Source organism: Salvia miltiorrhiza, chromosome 1 (genome assembly GCF_028751815.1).
Source record: "Salvia miltiorrhiza cultivar Shanhuang (shh) chromosome 1, IMPLAD_Smil_shh, whole genome shotgun sequence".
Lineage (NCBI taxonomy): Eukaryota > Viridiplantae > Streptophyta > Magnoliopsida > Lamiales > Lamiaceae > Salvia > Salvia miltiorrhiza.
The window spans coordinates 35,931,879-35,951,820 of NC_080387.1; the positions used below are offsets into that span (position 1 = coordinate 35,931,879).

General features: G+C 34.6%; 1 non-coding gene across 1 annotated transcript; it reads left to right on the top strand.

Annotated features, from left to right (window-relative positions):
• The first annotated feature begins 12,153 nt into the window (after positions 1-12,153).
• On the top strand, positions 12,154-12,292 carry LOC131007409 (small nucleolar RNA Z247). Its single transcript, XR_009096111.1, has one exon. It is a non-coding gene; the product is annotated as a small nucleolar RNA Z247 (small nucleolar RNA).
• Positions 12,293-19,942: the final 7,650 nt, after the last annotated feature.

The window sequence follows — 19,942 nt, forward strand, 5'->3', positions numbered from 1 at the left end:
AAATTTATTTCTGATATGATACACAGTAATAATGTTATAATGCAGTAGGTAAGTAATAGCATACATTGATGTATTTGTGCGTTGTATGTTATATTTGATGTGTTTTACTCGTTATAGTATCAATTGTGTAAAAATGTTAATATGCGTGACAAGATGAACGATTATTTTGGTATCGATTTTTAGAATATTAGTGACTTTTGAGACTAAATTATTGTTTGGGTGAATGTGTTGGGAGATTTCAAGTGACAGAGTATAATTATCAGTTTGGTGAAAGGCCAACTTTTTAGATTTGTAGTGATGGTAATTGGAATTGACTAATTGACTATTTTTATCATGAACGTTGAAATATTAATTAATCCCATTAATGAACATTGTTTCGCGGTAATTTCTAAAATGTGAATAACCCTTTTTTCACATAATTGCGTATTGAGAATGTAATACACATTTACCAAGTCCAATTGCTATTTATTAATTCCTTAAAAATAGTATAAATGTAATTATTATGTATAGTGTCCAAAAGGAGAAAATTAGGCATCGCAATGTACAATTAGTATTTATTATTAATAAATTAAGAGTACTAGTTTTGCATGTGAGGAGAGGGATCAAATGGGACATGTGTACTAGTGGAGTATGATAGGAGGACATGTGTGATGTCCTTTTAATATTTTTGTACATATTTTTTTATGTTCTCAAAAATATTAGATATTGATTACATACATTCAAAATATTATTTACACCAACAAATAGTATCGAATTTACTCAAAAATGTGAATTTCATCAATATCTTTTATACCAAAAACGTCAAAATTTCAACTATTCAAAGCGTAATATAAGAATTTGATGTGCATCTGAAAGAGAGAGAAAAAATGTAAGTATCATATTTAATTTTAGCTTTCTCTGCGACCTATTATATCTATAATATATTAGGACAATTTTTAATTTAAAATCAATTTTAATTCACTTTCAAAATTGAATGATAATTTTGCAATTATAATAATATTGAACGTTGATTTGTAAATTATATAGTTTTTATTTTATTTTCTCTCTCTTTGACTTCTTATTTTATTTTATTTATATTCTAAAATTTTGAAATTTCACTAATTACCAAATATTTAATATGTATATTAAATTAAAGATCACAACAAGATCTTTAATGTGATATATTTTATGTAAATATTGAATTTAAAATATAAAAATTATATTTATTCAAAGATTAAAACTTAAAAAAAGTATATTCTCAAAAGAAAAACTTAATAAAATTCTCTCTCCTCTCTCACTTTTCGGAATAAATCTTTTTCTTATTTCATTTCTATTTTTACTTTTATTCCTTTAACTTATTTTATGCTCTAATTTTTTTTTGTTTTTCCATAATATTAATTTTATATTTTATTTTTTTATATTCAGTTTAAATATATTTAATTAAAATTATTATTTTTAATTATATTTATACATATAATAATTAAATTGATATTAATTTTTTATATATAAATAAATATTAAAATGTTTCTCGAACATTGCATCATTGCAAATAGGGATGGCAATCTACCCGCGGGTAACGGATATCCGCGAAAACCCGAACCTATTAGGGTGGGTTTGGATACCATTTGATATCCACGGATAGTTTCGTGGTTGCAATTCACTATCCATTTAGTTCGTGGGTATGAGTTTGGATACTTACTATCCATACCCGCGAAACCCGTTTACCCGCGAAAAATACCCGCCAATTACCCGTTAATTATCCGTGAATTACCCGTCAAATTTTATATCCACAAAAAATTCCATAAAATATGGGCTTTGAATATATATTTTGAGCAATTATAGAATTTTGTTGGATTTTATATTTTAGTTGATGAATTTGAATTTAAACATTGTTCTTTGTGGATTTCAACATATGGATTTGAACTATGTTATTTATGTTGATTTTTTTTTCTATTAAATTTGTTGTAAATTTATATTTAAATTTTGTTTTGTGAGTATCCGACGGATAGTAGGTGGCGGGTATCCGGCGGATAGTGGGTATCCGGCGAATAGCGGGTGACGGATACCCGTTGGATAGCGGGTTCGTGGATACCCGACGGGTAACGGGTATCCACGGGTAGCGGGTTTGGATACCATTTGATATCCATGGATAGTTTCGTGGGTAAAAACCACTATCCATTTAGTTCGTGGATATGGATATGGATAGTCACTATCCGTACCCGTTGTACCCGATTGCCATCCCTAATTGCAAATGCTAATTCTTCTCTGTATAGATAATTTCCGTACAAAATTAACCAATATTGGTACCGAGATAGCGAGATCCTTTCATAAGTTGAAAATTTGCAATATTGATTCAATTAAGTCACGTTGTACCATATAATTAGCAATACCTCTAGACACATACTCCATAAGCGATGTTATTTATGTAGCTTTCATATAACAAAATTGCTTTAATAACAAAACTATTATTTGCTCATCGAATATCACAAATATTTATGCCTAATAAATATATAGACTTTAGGCACACGCGATCCAAACGAAAAAAGAACAGCACGTCATAAAAATATGGAGCTTTGCATCCAAAAAAGGAAATCAAATTAAATAATGTTGACTTTAATTATTCGTACCGTGACGCGTATTACATTACTGTGGAATTCCAATTTTTACTTCTCCATCATACAAAATATTATCGAATATAAATAGTGAAAATTTTACCTAATCTTTCGATCACTTCAGTCTTTGGTAATTAATTACATATAAATATACAAAATTATACTTAACATTTTAATTTTTAACTAAAATTATTTTTGGAGTATTGATCAGTAAATACTCGAACTTTTCCTATTTTCTGATTTTACACTCAACTTTAAAATCTGCCTATTTATTTTTGCACTCGTCGATTTTTTTTTTTTACCCCAAATCGTTGTTGACATGACAATCGGATTGAGAAGGAAGTTTGAAGTGCATAATGGATCAGGTAAATTTGTTGTCAATTTGGGAGCTAAAACATGTAATTGTAGGGATTCGGATGTCAATAACGATTTGGGGGTAAAACTTCGCTGAATGTAAAATCAGAAAGAATACAAAATTCATGAATTTATAGGCAGATTTTAAAGTTAGAGTGCAAAATCAGAAAATGAAAAAAAGTTCGAGCATTTACAAGCTAATACCCATTTACTTTATAATCAAAAATTACATATACTTTTAACTTTTTGAAATTTGACCTGGCTCCAAAATTTTTCGATTAATAACTTGATTGTCTGGAATTTGATTGACAATTCAAAGGTACCGTTAAAAATAGGGGTGAGCATTCGAATTACGGATCAGATTTTTGCCTGATCCGATCCGATTCAAAAATCCAAAGTTTGAAGAAAATAAAATCCAATCCGAACCATATAATCTGTAGATCCGAATGCAAAAATCCGAAGTTTTCGGATGAAATTCGATCCGAACCGAAAAAATCCGAAAATTCAAAAAGACAAAAAAAAAAAAAATAAAAAATCAAAATACACACACCTAACAAATAAGACAATATACAAAATTAAATAATTCAAATTTTCAAATTAAAAAAAATTAAATAATATATATATATATATATATATATATATATATATTATTCAATAATTCAATAATTCAAAATTTCAAATTAAAAAATTAAATAATATATATATATATATATATATATATAGATTAAATAGAATTCGGATTTCGGATTAGTTCGGATTTTAAAAGTACTGATCCGATCTGATCCGAAAATTCGAAAATTACTTAAAATTCGATTCGATCTGATCCGAAGATCCGATTAATCCGAACCAAAGTTTAAATTTCGGATTGGATATTCGGGTTTCGGATATTTTGCTCACCCCTAGTTAAAAATATTCTAATAATAGCTCTCTAATATATTCATATTGTTGGATTTTGGCCACCGAAAATGAAAAAATATAGAGTTTCATGACATCAACTTTCATGCTATTTTTTAACCACTTTCAATAATCAAAACTCAACAACATAACTATTATTAGAAAGATAAAGATAGCGTGAAGAGCTTTTCAACTGTATATTCGAGTTGCCCGTTAAAATTCAAACAATCAAATTATTTGCCAATGAATTTTGAGCGTCTCAAAGGTCAAATTCTAAAAAGATAAAACATTATTATTTCTTTATTAAAATATACATTTGATTAAAAATAAAAATTTAAGTATTATTAATCCTATTATAAATAATAAAAGTAGTTAATTTTCATAATTAATTTGGGAGAAATGGCATGTGCAAGTAGGGATGGAAATCTACCCGCGGGTAACAGATATCCGTGAAAATCCGAAGCTACTAGGGTGGGTTTGAGAGGCATTTGATATCCACGGATAGTTTCGTGATTGCAATTCACTATCCATTTAGTTCGTGGGTATGGCTTTGGATACTTACTATCCATATCCGTGAAACCCGATTACCCGCGAAAAATACCCGTCAAATATCTATGAAATACCCACAAAATATATTTAAAATATGGACTTTAGATTTACATATTAGATATGGGCCACCACATTTTAAATTTAAAATATATTTGAACTATTTTATTTGTGTTGATTTTTTTTTTGTATTAAATTTGTTATAAATTTATATTTAAATTCTATTTCACGGGTATCCGACGGATAGCGGGTGACGGATACCCGCCGGATAGCGGGTCCGCGAATACCCGACGGGTAGCGGGTATCCGCGGATGGCGGGTTTGGATATCATTTGATATCCATGGATAATTTCGTGGTTAAAAATCACAATCCATTTAGTTCGTGGGTATGGATATAAATAGTCATTATCCGTACCCGTCGTACCCGATTGACATCCCTATCCCTATGTGCAAGATATTACGTCAGTGGGTGCGGTGTAAGTTTTTTTTTTTTTTTTTGAACAAGAAGAAAATTTGATTACTGTAAATCTGAGAGAGCAATATCTATGAGCCAGGGTGGGAAGCCCGACTTCCAGATCATTACATCATGAACGCAAAAAGCAAAACGAGCTAACTCATGGGCAGCTCGATTAGCTTCACGTCGAACGTGAAAGAACACAAGCACAACTTTCTCCGTCGCTTGTTCGAATGCCTCCCAGTACTCATTACAGAGGGAGTCAGACCCATGGGTCACATCTTGAAGCACATGAATGGCCAGGAGGGAGTCCGTAAAGGCAACAACCGGTCCGTAATCAAATTTGATGCAGAATTCGATAGCAAGTAAAAGGGCATGAAGTTAGCCGAGGAGCACCGTGGGTGAGTAGCAGATGCGCTGGCAGGCTGCTGCTACAATCGCACCCCCGGAGTCGCGCAGGATAAACCCCGCTCCCAGCCGCTGGCCCCCCTCGTCAAAGGCCACGTCCACGTCAAGCCGGAGAACCTCCGGCAGAGGGGGAAACCAGTTCCTCTCGCCCTCAAGTTACTAAAATTAAATTTGGATTTTTTTTCTTACGGTATAAATTTGAATTTATTTTAGAAGGGTTGACTCTTACTACAAGGGTTTCATTTTTCTTTGAAAAAAACAAGGGTTTCATTTAATCCTCACAATTATCGAGGAATAATTTTTCCCCAAAACTTCCGATGACTTATTCTGTTAATTTGTAGGTGTGTTTTGTTACGGGTCTAGACATTCCAACCCTCGAATTTATTGAAGAATTTGTCTACATTACATGCGAATAAAACACGATAATATATTGCCTAAACAAAAACACGATAATATATAAAACTACTGAGCAGCCTACTCCGTCGAATTTTCATGAAAAATTACTTAAATAATATTTATAAATTAAAATATTATATTTTAACGTGATAATATTTAATAATTTATTGAAACAAGTTTTAAAAGATAAATAAAGTTGTAACAAAAAAAATAGGTTAAAAAGCATGTTTCTTTGATTTTTTTTTTATTTACATGTTCAAAGAGTTTATCAACTATTTGTATATTACAAATTCGATTGAAATGTGACTCTACTATGTGTTCTTGTCTCAAATTCATATAGTAATACTTCATCCATCCCATTATAAATATTTCATTACTTTTGGGCACGAAAATTAAGAAACATGTAGAAAGTAGATAATATATTGTCAAAAAAGGAATGAGACGTCCAATTATGGAAAGTGAAACATTTGTAATGAGACGTATGAGGTATCTATTAAATATTTGAATGTATTTAAATGTCACAGCCCGAAATCCCTAAGGATGGTTTAACCGGGGTTATGACTCGGGAAGGGGATTAAGAAGCGGGGAAAGAAAGGGGCATTTACTTAACAATCAAACATTTTACGAAAAGAGACATTTATTATATAACACTAGGATCATAACTGATCACTTGGGCAAAATCAAGACATTCGTTCGGGAAGGCCCGTCGAAGTGGATTACTCAACAAAAGAGTATCATACTTAAAATAAAACATTATCATAATCAGAGTGTCTTTCAGCGGAAATACGTGTGAGTTATACATATGAAGATGTATACTCAAGGTTACAATATTGTTCTATGTCAAAAGGTACATCCGCTCAGCTCCACTCCATTCCATCACCCGCTCAACCTGCACATTAGGGAAAACAACATGCAGGGCTGAGTAAAAATACTCAGTGAACATATGCCGGAAATATAACATTTTATATCATTTATTGTACTGCCAACAGTAACACACAGGGTTTTACTTGAAGGACATGTGCTTACTAAACATTTTCTTTCATTTCATAAAGTTGGATGGCCATCCCATTTTCAGTCTATATGATCCATATCTGTTCCTTTTACACGCCGGGAATGAGGCCTCCTTCCACGGACGCTAAGACCGGTCGCAAGCGACACACAGTCTCCATGAGTGTACACGTTAACCCTTACTAGCAAACCTTCGTCTAGCGTAGGGTCCGAATTCGATTTCCTTTATAGTTGGCGAACCAACACAGATAGGATACATACATAAAACATAAACATTTTTGGCAGACAATCATTTCATAAACATTTCCTTTCCTTTCATAAGAACCATTCATCAATTAATCATTTCCATAAACATTTCATTTCATAATAATCATTCATCATTTGAAATATCACAGTTATATCATGTCATTCATTTCATTTCGTATAAGAGGCCTGTATCCAGGGGATCTCTATATACGTGTTTTAAGAAAGCCCACCTTATTCGTTCCCACAACGGGCGTAGAGTTACTTCCCTTTTTAGCTATCACTTCCCGCCTGGACCTTTATTGACGAAGAATCGATAAGTTCGAGAAGAAGTCGTGAAAGACAGGAAGATTGATCTCTAAACTAAACTATCTTCTTTAATGATTTTAGGGTTCTAGCATCCATATTAATCTTGTCTCATTCAAAACCTTAAACTCAAAACATTTTATCACATAACTATCATTTAGGTTCGAACTATTTATTCGAACATCAACATGCGCATTAATCATAACTCGTTCTATTTACGTCATCAAGTCAAATATTCCATCTTTTAACAACAAATCAAACAATATTACATAAACAAATTATGTCATCATAGATCATTCTTTCTCATACTTAAAATAATTTAATCATTTTCAAATAATCCATATTAATAAGTCATTTGAAAAGAATTAATTTAAATAAGAGTTTAACTCAAAATATTTTATTTTAAAGTCCATTTATAAATACTTGAATTAAAGGAACTCTATTTATTTAATTAATTTAAAGGTTAATATATAATTAAATTAATCAAGCTCAATTTAAATTAATAATTAAGAGCTCAAATAATTTAAATGGATATATAAGCCCAAATTAATTAGATAAATTAAGTCCATCATATTTTTCTTTGAATAAGGCCCAAACATTTAAATCTAAGCCCATCAATTAATTAAATAAGGGCCCAAACACTTAACAAAATCGGCCCAAGTCTCGGCCCAACAACAAGTAATAAAATTGGCCCAAGTCTCGGCCCAACAACAAGCCCAACAAGCCAACCCTATCCCCTTCTCTTCCTCCCTTCATCAAACGCAAACACACAAACACACACACAAGGAAGCTGCGCCTCTCTTTCCCTCGGACGTCTGCCCGGCGCCGCCGACGAGCGGCGCCCTGCTCTCCCTCGGCATCTCTCGTCTCCCTCTCTTCTCCTCTATCTCTCTCGCTCTCTCGGCCGCTATCGTTCATCTCTCTCTCTCAAGAATGACGGAACAAGGCGGCAGACACCACCACTGCGATGCGCCGCCGCCTGGTCCTCATCTCCGGCCACACGGCCGCCATCTCCATCTCCCTCGTCTCAATCTCTCTCTGGGCCGACGTACGACGTAAAACGCCGCCGCCTTCCCCTCTTTCGGCCGGTCCAGCAGCCCTAATGACTACCGCCGCCGTCGTCCTTGTCTCCCTCCGATTTCCGGCGAAGCCGCAGCCGCAGCCGCCGACAACCCAGGTAAACCCTATCTTCTATCATTTTCCCCTTCTTTCCTTTTTTAAACTTGAAGCTAAAAACCCTCTCTTCTTCCCCTTCTTGGCAGATCGGAACCACGGCAGGTTCACCGCCGCCGCTCCGTCGCCGGCGACGAGCCACCGCGGCTGCCGCCTCCCTCTGATCTCGACTCACACACACACAGCAGGGTCAGCCCCCCCTTCAAAGGTTTCAAGCCTCAAATTCAGTCGAACACTTAGCACATAGGATTTGAGCAAAAATCAAATACTGTAAATTTCAGTTCATACGTTAATACATGTAAATTTTTCTTTTGGATCATTCTCGTTTGGTGGTTCTCTGATATATTGGATAAAAGGGGAATACCTTGAATAGGTGTGGTGGAAGATATTTATTTCTACAGATTTTGTTTATCACTAAGATTAGAAACGTCAGTTGTGAAAAAAATAAATTGAAAGAGATGAATATCCTCATTCTATTACCTTAACTTGCTGTGTGAAATTGAGACTGCAGAATTTAGAAATGGTGAAGTGGTGAGGTTTGGGTGAAGAATGGTGTAGGTTATAAAAGAAAAATGGGGTGGTGAGGATCGTGAAAATTCTTCAGCTTTAGTATGAACATGGACTTTCTCTTCAGCTTGATAAGTATGAATATGGACTTTCTTCAGCATGCTTGTGGAATTTTTGTCTCGTAAATCTTGCTGATGAAAATGGTTTGTAGTAGTTGAATATGGTGGTGTGAAAATGGTGAAGTAGTGGGGTTGGCTTTAAAGAAGAAATAATTAAATAAACTTTTGAGCCCAATTCAATAATTATGTAGTCCGAAACTTACGTTAATACATATAAGCCAAATTCCTCATTTGAAGTATAAAATCTAATTGAGCTTGCCATTTAAATAAATTAAATAATCGCATAGGCTCACTTTAACAATCAATTAAAAGATCTATAATTAACACTTCAATGTTAAATAATCGTTAATAAATTAATGGACTCAAAATATATTTTGAGCGTCACTCGTTGAAAATAAAATAAAAATAAATCATCATGTATATAAATCATCAAATTCATATAAGTCTGTATTTTATTAATGGATGCCGAACCCTAATTATCATAATAAATTCTTAAATAAGTCATTAGAAGAATTAAATCCTCAATTAAAAGTCGGGTCATTACATTAAATTTATAAATAAAAGTTGTTAATAAATACTCCTTTCGTCTGCCAAAAATATAATACTTTTGGTGGGCACATGTTTTAATAAAACTGGTGGTGATTTTTATATAGTGCAGAAATGGTCCCACCATTTTTTGTAATGAATGGTTGAGATTGAATTGATGGTAGTTTTTTTTTGTGAATAAAGAGTATTTATAAGGATAAAAGATAAGAAAAAGATGTGGATCAATGTTCAGAAAAAGAAAGTGTCATACTTTAGGACAAAAGTGTCATACTTTTCGTGGACGGGGGAGGGAGTAGTATTCACAAGAAGTTTACGAATTCAACGAACCTATATAGTATACCTGTCACAGGATATGGTGCTTTGGGTAACGATGAGATCATTGGGTGTATGAATAATTTGAAATTTATGTGATAGAGGAATGGGATGGGTTTAAGGGGGAAATATTTTGTCCAAATTTATTGTTTTCGTTAGGAGAAGAGAAAGTTGCTTGTTTTTGGGAAGATCCTTGGGTTGAAGGAGGGGTTGTTTTGAGGGATAAATTTTATGCTCTTTTTAAGTTGTCGATACAAAAAAAAATTGTAAAGTGAAGAATATAAATATTTACCGTCAAGATTGGCTTTTGGCGAGAGCTCGGGGCACCAGACAGCATTCTGCTCCTTCTTCTTCCGATGTTTGCTTGGGCTGGCACGACTTACCGGAGGGAGATGTTCTTTGTGGGGTGGATGCTGCCTTCTTCGAGGCTGATAATGCGATGGGGCTTGGTCTGGTTTTCCGAGACCACAGCGGCAACTTTCTCACTGGCGCCTCGCTGAAAATTCCGGGCATGAGGAGTGTTGATGAATGTGAAGTTCTGGGCATCAAGGAGGTTCTTTCTTGGATAAAACGCCTTGGATATGTTAGTAGGATCGTGGAATCTGATAGTAAGCGTGCTTGTGATGAAATTATTTCTGGTAGAAAGAACATTTCTGAGTTTGGTCTTCTTGCTAATTTCTGCCGGGAGGAACTTTCCACGCTTCCGGGTTTCTGTTTAAGACATGTTCGGCGTGATCAAAATATTATCGCCCACGGTTTGGCGAAAGCTGCGAGAGATTTGTCGTCACATCATGATTGGAATGAACCTCCGGCCTTTGTGGTGGGTCATCTCCATACCCCTTGTTCTTGTGATAAATAAGATTTCACTCGTTCTCTTCAAAAAAAAAAAAAATAGGAGAAATAATTATTGGGTTTGAGGTTTTAAAGGTGAGAGTGTTTAATTCAATTGAAATGAAAGAATTCTTGGAGTTATGGTGTCTTCTTTGCAGGTATATCATGAACAAATTGGAGCCGAAATCATTTATTTGGAAAAGCTTGGCCGATGGAATTTTTTCAACAAAATCAATTTACAACTCCCTTTTCAAAGCGCTCTTTGCAGTGGAAAATGTGGACTCGATGTTGGCTAAATTGTGGTGCAAAGGTGTTCCAAGTAATGTCTCTTCTTTTCTTTGGAAGGCTATACAAAATAGAGTTCCAATTAGAAATAATTTTGAAAAAAAGGGGGATTATTTTGGATGATCAAGATAAAATGTGTATTTTTGTACCTATCCTTTGGAGGACATTCATCATCTATTGTGTTCGTGCAATCTTTCTTATGATGTGTGGCGAAAGTCTTGGATGATTTGATTTTCAAATGGCTGGATGTAATATTTGTTAAAGATTGCCACATGTCTAAGCTGACCTCCACGTCAGATTCCTTGCCAACTCAACATGTTAAATCTCAGCATGAAGAAGCTAAAGTCCAAGGCCATTTACATAGAAGAGAGCACGTGATATTGTTGGATAAAGTTCAAGTATAGCTGTTATACTTTTACCTTTGCATTAGTTGTTTTTGTCTGATTGCATGGTACTGTTGGATTAGTGCTTTTAGGCTGTTTGTTGTTGATGGTGTTCTAGTATGTTCCTTGAGGGAATATATATACTGTAACTTGTCTTTCTTAATATTATTCGAAATTTCAGATCTAATACAGAACCTACTCTGCTTGTCTTCAATGGCTTCTTTGCTTCTCCATTGTTATTTTGCTTTTTCCATGTTTCTTATCATGGTATCAGAGCAGGTCGATTAAGGACCTGTCTCTTGATATTTCTCTCTCTCCTTTTTCTTTTCCTTGTTCTCTTCCTTGTGATAAGTCAACATCATGGCTGAAACAGCACAAGCACATATCCCCATCATTCTCCAAAATAACCAAATCTCGGTCAAATTAAATGATTCCAATTTTCTTATCTGGAAGCAGCAAGTCTTGGCAAATGTGCGAGGTCTTGGTCTTGAAAAATATCTCATTGAAGATCCACCCTCTTCTACCTTACCACAGTTTCAAGCTTGGATCCGACAGGATCAACTCCTTTCAGCTTGGCTGCAATCATCTCTTAGTGAAAGCACCATGATCATGGTCGTTGGGTTGGAAACCAGCAAAGAGATCTGGCAGTCTCTTCTTCAAAATTTTTCAAATCAGTCTAAAGCCAAAGTCATGCAGTACAAACTGCAACTACAAACACTCAAAAAGGAAACTCTAGCCATGAGAGATTACCTTAGTAAAGTGAAGACATGCTGCGATTTACTTGGATCAGCTGGATATCAAGTAAGCGAAGATGATCAAATCATGCACATCCTCTCTGGCCTTGGCTCAGAATATGACTCAGTTATGGTTACTATCACCTCAAAACCTGAGGCCTGGACTCTTGGTGATGTTAGCTCTCTCCTTCTCAGTTTTGAAAGTCGTGTTGAATCTGCAAAGCCACTAACTGTCAACGCAGAAGGTTCACAGCCTTCAGCCCATTTTGCTTCTTCTGGAGCTCAAGCAAATGGCCATTCCAATGGAAACCAAGGCAGAGGCAAAGGCTACCAAGGTAATCACTACCAAAATAGAGGAGGCTTTGGTGGTAGAGGCCGTGGAAACAACAGAGGAGGTGGCAGATCTGGAGGTAGATATGGTGGAAACAAGCCAATATGTCAAGTTTGTGGGATCCCAGGCCACACTGCTGATAAATGCTGGCACAGATTTGAATCAAATTTTGTTCCACAGTCAAGGAACAACAATACGAGGCCTCCTTCCACTCAGCAACAGTTCTATCCTCCTCCTAGTTTTCAACAAACTTTTCCTCAGCAACCAGGTTTGAACATGGCTCAGCTGCCTTCTTCAGCTTCTGTACCAGATTTTAACTTTGACAATGGAAGTGTTTCAACTTGGTATCCTGACTCTGGAGCTACAAATCATGTCTCCCATGACTTTAACTCTCTGCATTCAGCCTCAGAATATCATGGTGGTAAGCATTTACAAATGGGAAATGGTTCACTTGTTAATATTGCTCATATTGGAAATTCTGTTCTTAAGTCTTCTTCTTTTCCTAAGCACTTCATTCTTAAAGACCTTTTACATGTCCCTCACATAACAAAGAATCTTCTTAGTGTCTCCCAATTTGCTCGTGACAATAATGCTTTTTTTTGAATTTCATCCAACCTTTTGTCTTGTCAAGGATCAGGTAACCAAGGCCATACTGCTCAAGGGCATACTTAAAGATGGGTTGTACCAGTTTTCTCTCCATAAGACTCCTCCTCATCAGGCTTTTCTTTCAATCAAGAGCACTGATGCTCAGTATCCAGCTTCTGTCCCTGCTGTTCTTTCTGTTTCTAGTTGTAGCAGTAGTCATTCTGATTCTAGTCTAGATGTTTGGCATAGGAGGTTAGGACATTGCTCCTTTGACATTGTAAAGAAGGTGCTTCACAGCTGTAATCTTCCTTACTTATCAATGAAATCCACTCCTTTTTGTCATCCTTGCTGTATTTCTAAGATTCATAGACTGCCTTACACCCATTCTCTTAGTATACACAGTAAACCTCTTGAGCTTATTCATAGTGATCTATGGGGTCCAGCTCCTGTTGTTTCCAGAAATGGTTACAGCTATTATGTCTCCTTCATAGATCATTATAGTAGATTTACCTGGATCTATCTTCTCAAGCATAAGTCAGATGTTCTTTCTGTTTTTCAAAGCTTCAAAACCATGGTTGAAACACAGTTCTCTGCTAAAATTAAAATGATCCAAACAGATTGGGGTGGTGAGTATCAGGGATTAACCTCTTTTCTCCAAAATACTGGCATTTTGCATCGCATTTCTTGCCCATATACACCTCAACAAAATGGCTTAGCTGAGAGAAAACATAGACACATTGTTGAAATGGGTTTATCTCTTTTAGCTCAAGCAAATCTGCCTACTAAGTTTTGGGATGATGCCTTCACTTCTTCAGTTTTTCTCATAAATAGAACACCAACTCCTATTCTCCAATACTCTTCCCCATATCAGCATCTTTTCAAAAAGACACCTGACTACTCTCTCCTGAAGGTTTTTGGCTGTCTATCCTATCCATACCTTCGACCATCCAACTCTCATAAGCTTCAGTTCAGGTCATCTCCAGGAACCTTCATTGGATATAGTACCCAACATAAAGGTTATAAGGTTCTCCTTCAGTCTGGCAAACTTGTCATTAGTCGAGATGTCATCTTTCATGAGGACATTTTTCCTTATCACACTTCTTCATCTACTCCATCACAATCTTCTGTTGCTCCATCTCCATCTTTTCCATCAAATATTCCTGTTGTTCCTCCTCATATTCCTCCACTACAGCCTACACCACCACCATCTCCACATCCACCTCCATCATCATCTGCCTCTACTTCTTCTTCTTCTTCTGTTTCCACTCCACCCGAATCTCCAGCTTCTGTGCCTTCTAATATGAACAACAATATTAATAATGAACCTATTCCTGTTGTTACTGCTCACCCTATGGTTACACGCTCAAAAGTTGGAACATTTAAGCCCAAAGTTTACACTTCTCAGGTTGCTGATAATTTTGACTATCTTTTTGTTGAGCCTAAAAATCATGCAGATGCTATGAAAGTTGCTGTTTGGATGAAAGCCATGAATCTTGAGATTTATGCCTTAATTAAGAAGGGTACTTGGATTTTTTGCCCTCTCCCACCTGGAAAACATGCCATCGGCTGTAAATGGGTGTTCAAAATTAAGAGAAATGCTGACAGGTCTATATCTCATTACAAGGCTCGTCTTGTTGCTCAAGGTTTTTCTCAAGAACCTGGTTTTGACTTCAACGAGACTTTTAGCCCTGTTGTTAAGCCAGCCACCATCAGAATTATCCTCTCTTTGGCTCTTCATTTTGGTTGGAAAGTAACTCACATGGATGTTGATAATGCTTTTCTTAACGGTGAGTTACAAGAGGAAATATATATGCGGCCCCCTCCTGGCTTTGAACCTCCAACCTCTGGATCAGCTCCTATGGTTTGTAAGTTAAACAAGGCTCTATATGGTCTCAAACAAGCTTCCCGCTCCTGGTTTCTCACCATCAAATCTGTTCTTTTCAAGCTTGGATTCTCACAATCCAGAGCAGATAACTCCCTCTTTTACAGAGTTCGTGGTTCCTCCGTTATATATCTCCTTATCTATGTCGATGATATGCTTATTACTGGATCTGTGGTTTCTGATATTCAGCATGTTATCCAGCAGCTTCATACTCATTTTTCTCTCAAGGATTTGGGGGAAGTTCATCACTTTCTCGGCATTGAAATAACTCACACTGCACAAGGTATGCACTTAAGTCAAGCTGGTTACATTCAGGATTTACTCCGAAAATTGAAGATGATTGAAGCCAAGGGCTGTCCTACCCCCATGGTATCCTCTTGTCAACTTTCCAAGGGGGATGGAAGAAGTACGGTTGATGGTAAATTATATAGAAGTACTGTTGGAGCACTTCAATATGGAAGTACGGTTGATGGTAAATTATATAGAAGTACTGTTGGAGCACTTCAATATGCCACCATTACAAGGCCTGAGATTGCTTATTGTGTGAACAAGGTTAGTCAATATATGTCTGCTCCTCTTGATTCTCACTGGAAAGCTGTCAAGAGGATTCTAAGGTATTTAGCTGGCTCAAAAGATCATGGAATACACCTGCAGAGATCTTCCCTTGATATCACTGGATTCAGTGATTCGGATTGGGCTGCTGATATTGATGATAGGAGATCTACCACAGGGTATTGTGTTTATCTTGGCAAAAACATCGTTTCTTGGAGTTCAAAGAAACAGGCTGTAGTCTCTAGGTCCAGTACAGAAGCTGAATATAGAAGCTTAGCTCATGTTGTTGCTGAAATTTCTTGGATAAATTCTCTTCTTGGTGAACTCTCCATCAGAGTCAAAACTCCAGTAGTATGGGTTGATAATATGAGTACTATTTCTTTGGCCTCAAATCCAGTTATGCATGCTCGAACTAAGCACATAGAATTGGATATTCATTTTGTTAGAGACAAGGTGGCAGCTGGTTTGATTGATCTTAGACATGTTCCCTCTCAAGACCAGTGTGCCGACATTCTAACAAAAACACTTGGTTTGCAATTCTTCTCTCGCTTAAAGAATGCCTTAGGTGTCTATCCTTTAACCTCGATCGAATTGAGGGAGCCTGTTAAAGATTGCCACATGTCTAAGCTGACCTCCACGTCAGATTCCTTGCCAACTCAACATGTTAAATCTCAGCATGAAGAAGCTAAAGTCCAAGGCCATTTACATAGAAGAGAGCACGTGATATTGTTGGATAAAGTTCAAGTATAGCTGTTATACTTTTACCTTTGCATTAGTTGTTTTTGTCTGATTGCATGGTACTGTTGGATTAGTGCTTTTAGGCTGTTTGTTGTTGATGGTGTTCTAGTATGTTCCTTGAGGGAATATATATACTGTAACTTGTCTTTCTTAATATTATTCGAAATTTCAGATCTAATACAGAACCTACTCTGCTTGTCTTCAATGGCTTCTTTGCTTCTCCATTGTTATTTTGCTTTTTCCATGTTTCTTATCAATATTCTTAGATGATATTATGCTCAATTTGTTGGCATCCGAAGGGGAAAGACGAAGAATAAGATATTTTCAATATCGTTTGACAATGTGTTTGTTGGAGCATTTGAAAATCTAAAAATAATGTCTTTTTTAGCGAGATCAAATTAAATGTAGAAAGAGTCAAATTTAGATCATGAAAGTGGATTCATTCTTTTTTCGATTCTTCTTTTACTTATTTTCTTCATGATTGATGCTCTAGTCCAATTACATGCATTCCATCTATTCTTTAATTAGGTGGATTTTTAAAATTAATTAGGTTTATTTAATTTAATGGGTTTAAAGAATTATGTTGTTTATTTAAATAAATTAAAGTATAATCTAAAATATAGTGGGTCGCCACATTTTAGACCTAATTACTACCAAAATATGGTGTTTGGGTGTTCAATTGCCAAATCACCGAAAATAAATAAATAAATATGTTAAAACTACGCATGTGAAACTTTACTTGTTTTCAATCGACTAAACAAAACACAAGTCAGGCCTCTGCAACGAGATTTCATACATCTTACCTCTTAGAGCACTCCCAGCAGAAATTCCAAAATTATGCTCCTACGTTCCTCCCTAAAGCTTCCCTATTTAATTTTAGGATCTCGATTTTATAAATGCATACACCAGATCTCCTATTTTCTATATAAAAGCAATAATTATGTGTGGGCCCAACTAATTATAAGCTTAAAATAAATTTAGGGTGGGTGTAAATTTAAGATTAAATTTAGGTTGGTGTAAAATTTTTTGTGGGCCCCATCCAATTTAGGGGATCTGCTGGATGCATTTTTTATCTCATTTTCAGTTGTTTTAGCCTAATTTTAGAGTTAGTGATGCATTTAGGTGATCTGCTTGGAGTGCTTAGGCCCTCTGTTTCATTTACATATACTTGTATATAGGCTTAGTTTGATAATATATATATATATATATATATATAGAGAGAGAGAGAGAGAGAGAGAGAGAGAGAGAATGGATCCACGGAGAATCCATATATTTTTAAGAATAGAGAATTAATAACCACCCTTAGATATAGCAGATCGGATGGTTTAGGTAATTTACGTTAATTAATTCAGAATTATAGTCTTTTTAATTGACGTGTATTTTAAAAAGTTAAATAAAATACACAAACTTTATTAGTTGTTTAATTTTGATTTCGATGAGCCATGTAGACGCCATGTAGTTTTTTAATTTGAAAAAAAATGAAATAGGAGTCAAAATTGACCAACTAATAAAGTTCGTGTATTTTATTGAACTTTTCTAAATATGCGTTCAAAATAGATTTTGCCAAAATTGGTTTATTTATATGCAATTATACCTATTTTTTACTCATTTATTACTCCCTCCGTCCCAATAGTAGTGTCTCACTTTCTTTTTTGGGCCGTCCAATAGTAATGTCTCATTTCCTTTTTGACTATATATTGTTTCTCTATACCTAATATTTAAATAATTTTCACCAATCAAATTTATCTACTTTTTAATACTCTTTAATCTCTGTGCCCAAAAGTAATGAGACACTACTAATAGGACGGAGAGAGTATTATATCTTTATTTAATTCTTTAACTAGTACGTCCTTTCATGCGATACACGATTCACAATATATTTATTATTTTAAAAATTTTAAATTATAGATGTTGAATTATAGCGTGGGATCCTATTCTAAACGGTGGATTATCTGCACAAGCGTGAAAGATGGTGAAAGAGAAACTGTGGAATATGTAAAAGAGAGTGAAAAGTAGATTGTATTTATGAGCGTGTGTGTTACAAATGACAATAGAATCTATTCATAGTATGCATGGGTTTGGGGGTAAAATAGTAATTTCTTCTTCGGGTCACACGATACGCATGAAATGCGGACGCAGAGCTGAAATCGGTGTGTCAGAATCTGTTAACCTTTAGATCTTGATGACATCAGCACATATGAGCAGAGTTGTTTTCTATCCGAGCAGAATTCTTCTTCGGTCTTTGTCTTTCATCAATTCCAGATTACCTCCGTGGCCTTTGGGCAGAGCTGTTGATACCCTTCCAGTGCTTCTCCTACTCAGAGTTGCTGATAACATCCAAGCACTTCCCTCACACGCAGGGCTGCTGGTTGACTCTTCTGGAGAGCTGTCCCACGCGCTTGACTCGATGTCCTCTTCACTCGCATACACGTGTAACGATGTCAACTGCTCACCTATTCTACTCCTCATCAATATGAAAATATAAAAATATCACTATTTATGAGTTAATTAATTGGTAACAAAAAATTATGTTAATTTAAATATTAGTATTTAATTAATATAGTGTATAATAATATTAATATTTTCATCTTAATGAGTATAATATTAGATTTAATAAACATTATATAATAATAACTAAATACGCATAATAATAATTAAATTTACAGATTGTGAAGCAAATAATTTAAGCCAATCTTATTTTGGGAGAAGAAAATTAAACCATTGATATAACAAAATTAATAGCCGTCATTTCCAAACAATATTATTGTTAAAAGTTCATATTTCAAGACCTCAAAATCAATTAAAAATTTTGAACAAAATAGGAATAATAAAAAAAGAAAAATATAACAATAAATATGTCTATATGAATAAATAAACAATTGTACACATAATTAAATAAATCTATATAATATTTGAAATTCTACTGTGTAGATATATAACTAATTTTTAATTTTTATATTAAAATTAATACAAATTTTCTTTTCCTTAAGTGCATTAAAAACTATTGTAGTTTTAAAATATTTAAATTTAAAATAATTATAATTAAACAATCATGTAAAAAAAATTAAGGGAAAAAATGACATCTACTTATTTTTTCACCAACAAACGATAACCAAATGAAAAAAAAAAAAAGAGTATGATGTTCAACATTCAAGATAAATGAGATATAACAAAAAATAATTTTGACATTTTAAACGGTAATAACTCATTCGTTTCAAATTCATTTTTTATAATTTTAAATCGAATTAATGATCTTTTTGTAAATTTTAATTTAACATCCATATTAAATAATTTTTTTCATGATTAATGATTTTTTGAAAAAAAAAATTAACAGAAAAAATAAATAAGAAGAGAGAGAAAAATATTGTGGGAAAAATTAAGAGAAAAGAGAAAATTTGGTTGTAAAAACTTTATCTTTTATACTCTCTCCGTCCCACGAAGCATGACATAGTTTCCTTTTTGGTATGTCCCACGAAACATGACATGTTTCTAAAAATGGCAAAAAATTTACCCTTTATTCACATTTTCACTTTTTCACCTACCACACTTAACACACAAAGTACCAATTTCTTAATTCTCGTGCCGAAAAGAACTGTGTCATACTTTATGGGACGGAGGGAGTAGTTACTATGTCCCTTCTTAACTTTTCTTTTTGGATCATCTCCTAAAAATTTTCACTTTTTATTTTTTGTTTATACCATACCACTAATAATATTATTTGGGTTAATTGCATGATAATACACAAACTTTAGTCGCATTTTCATT